Source organism: Phyllostomus discolor, chromosome 7 (assembly GCF_004126475.2).
Source record: "Phyllostomus discolor isolate MPI-MPIP mPhyDis1 chromosome 7, mPhyDis1.pri.v3, whole genome shotgun sequence".
In the NCBI taxonomy this organism is placed as follows: domain Eukaryota; kingdom Metazoa; phylum Chordata; class Mammalia; order Chiroptera; family Phyllostomidae; genus Phyllostomus; species Phyllostomus discolor.
In genome coordinates, this window is record NC_040909.2 from 98,243,151 (window position 1) to 98,246,499 (window position 3,349).

The following is a 3,349-nucleotide window of genomic DNA, read 5'->3' on the forward strand; positions in this document are numbered from 1 at the left end:
TGTTTTTATATTTGCATATAATTATCAAACTCTTGTAGCAATGTTTATAAAAAAAATTTTCCCCATAAAATTATTTTAGTATCTTTGTCAAAGTCAACTCATTACCTATATGCATGACTATTTTGGACTCTCTGTTCTCTTCCACTGATCTCTGTGACTGTCCTCTATGCCAGTACTGCAACTGCTGTGATTACTGTAGTCCTACAGTGAGTCTCAAAATAAAGTAGTCCTCAATGTTGATCTTCCTCTTAAAAATAGCTTGGCCACTCCAAGTGTTTTGTATTTCCATATTAATTTTTAGAATCAGCTTGTCGATTTCTACAAAAAAAGACTGATGGAATTTTGATTGATAGAGTATTGCTAAATTTGGATAGTTTGGATACTTTAACAATATTTAGCCTTGGTTATTGTAAATAATGCTTCAGTGAACATAAGGGTGCATATATTTTTTCAAATTAATGTTTTAAGTTTCTTCAGATAAATTCTCAGAAGTGGAATTGCTGGGTCATAAGACAGTTCCATTTTTAATTTTTTGAGGTAACTCCATACTGCTTTCCACAGTGGCTGCAGCAATCTGCATTCCCACCAACAGTGTATGAGGATTCACCTTTCTCCACATTCTCACTAACCTTCTTGTTTGTTCAGTTATTGATGATAACCAGGCTTGAGGTAATGTCACATTGTGGTTTTAATTTACATTTCTCTGATGATTAGTGCTGTTAAGCATCTTTTCATATGTATTAGCCATCTGTAGGTATTCTTTAAGAGGTTTTATAGTTTTCCATGTAAAAGTATATAATATTAGGTGAAAATCCAAAATGTTTTTATATTTGCATATAGTTATCAAATTCTTACAGCAATGGTTATTAAAAACAATCTAATTTATTGATAGGCCATCTACCTATTTTTTAAATGAGATTGTTTATTTTTTGGTATTGAATTTTATAAGTTTTTAATAAATTTTAGATATTAATCCCTTATCAGATGTATTGGCAAATATGTTCTCCCACTGAGTGATATGTCTTTTCATTTTGTTGATGGTTTCCCTTGCTGTGCAAAAACTTTTTAGTTTGAGGTAGTCCCATTTGCTTATTTTTTCTTTTGTTTCCCTTGCTAGAGGAGATATATCAGAAAAAATATTGCTCTGAGAAATGTCTGAGATTTTCCTACCTATGTTTTCTTCTAGTATTTTTATGGTTTCAGGTCTAATGTTTAAGTCTTTAATCCATTTTGAGTTGAGTTGATTCTTGTGTATGATGTAAACAGGTGGTCTAATTTCACTTTTTGCTTGTATGTATCCAATATTCTCAACAACATGGTTTGAATAGACTATCTTTACCCCATTGTCTGCTTCTGTCAAATATTAATTGACTATAAAGTCATGGGTTTATTTCTGCATTCTCTATTCTGTTCCATTGATCTATATGTCTGTTTTTATGCCAGTGCCATGCTGTTTTGACTACTATGGCTTTGTAGTATAGTTTGATATCAGGTAGCATGATTCCTCCAACTTTGTTTTTCTTTCTCAAGGTTGCTGAAGTTATTACATTCTTTTGTGGGTCAATATACATTTTTGGAATATTTTTTCTAGCTCCATGAAATATATTATTGGTATATTGATAGCAATTGTGTTGTATGAATAGATTGCTTTGAGTAGGATGGACATTTTAATGATGTTAATGTTTCCTATCCATGAACATGGTATATGCTTCCATTTGTTTGTATCTTCAATTTCTCCCTTCAGTGTCTTATAATTTTCTGAATGCAGGTATTTTACATCCTGGGTTAAACTTATTTCTAGATATTATAGATATTTTTTTGAAGCAGTTGTGAATGGAATTGTTTTCTTAGTTCCCTTTTCTGATAGTTCAATATTGGTGTATAAATATGCAAGTGATTTCTGGATATTTATTTTGTATCCTGATACCTCACTAAATTTATTTATCAGTTCTAATAGCTTTTTGGTGGAATCTTTAGGGTTCTCTCTATATAGTATCATGTCATCTACAAATAATGACAGTTTTACTACTTCCTTTCCAATCTGGATGCATTTTATTTTTTCTTCTTCTCTAATTGCTGTTGCTAGGACTTCCAGCAAAATGTTAAATAAGAATGGTGAGAGTGGACATCACTGTCTTGCTCCCAATCTTAAGGGGAACACTTATAGATTTTGCCCATTGAATATGACACTGGCATTAGGTTTTTTCACATATGGCCTTTGTCATGTTTAGGTGTGTTCCCTCTATTCCTGCTTTGCTGAGAGTTTTTATGGTAAATGGGTGCTGGATTTTATCAAATGCTTTTTCTGTATCTATTTCTATGGTCATGTGGTTTTTATGTTTCATTTTTTAATGTGGTATATAATGTTTATTGATTTGCAGATACTGTGCTGACCTTGCATTCCTGGAATAAATCCCACTTGATCATGGTGTATGATACTTTTACTATATTGCTGAATTTGGTTTGCTAAGATTTTGTTGAAGATTATAGTGTCTTTGTTCATCATGGATATTGATCTATAATTTTCTTTCTTTATAGTGTCTTGTTTTGGAATTAAGATAATATTGGACTCATAAATGAGTTTGGAAATTTTCCCTTCTCTTGAATTTTTTGGGAATAGTTTTAAAAGGTTAGGTGTTCTTTGAATGTTTGGTAAAAGTCATCTGTGACGCCATCTGGTCCAGGACTTCTGTTTGTTGGGATTTTTTTTTGATAACTGCTTCAATTTCACTAATTGTAATCTATCTATTAAGATTCTCTGATTATCACCCTTCCTGTGCCCTTGTAAGGTTGATGCAGTGCCTTAGGAGGCTAACACAGAAGGGTAAAGTAAGTCTCCATAAAACCCAGAGACGAGATGGTAAAACTCCTCTTTGGATCCTGTCTGGAGTCACAGGTGAAAAAAAAAAGATTCTCTGATTCTGTTTTGGAAGATTGTATGTTTCTAGGAATTTATCCATTTCATTCACATTGCCCAATTTTGTTGTCATCTAGTTGTTCATAATATTTTCTTACAATCTTTTGTTTTTCTTTGGTCAGTTGTTACTTCTCCTCTTTCATTCCTGATTTTATTTATTGGAGTCCTGTTTGTTTTTCTTGATAAATCTGGTTAAAGTTTTATGAATCTTGTTTATCTTTTCATACAATCAGCTCTCGGTTTCATTGATATTTTGTATTGTTTCTTTAGATTCTGTCTTGTTTATTTCTTCTGTGATCTTATTATTTACTTCCTCCTACTCACTTTGGCTTTGTGTATTGTTCTTCAAGTTCCTTTAAGTGTAAAGTTAGATTGTTTATTTGAGATTTTTCTTCTTCCTTGAGATATGCCTATAAGTTATGAATTTTCCCT

At 31.8% G+C, this 3,349-nt stretch overlaps 1 non-coding gene across 1 annotated transcript; it reads left to right on the forward strand.

Annotated features, from left to right (window-relative positions):
- The first annotated feature begins 2,776 nt into the window (after window positions 1-2,776).
- Window positions 2,777-2,898, forward strand: LOC114514904. The gene has a single exon (XR_003686133.1). It is a non-coding gene; the product is annotated as a small nucleolar RNA SNORA26 (small nucleolar RNA).
- Window positions 2,899-3,349: the final 451 nt, after the last annotated feature.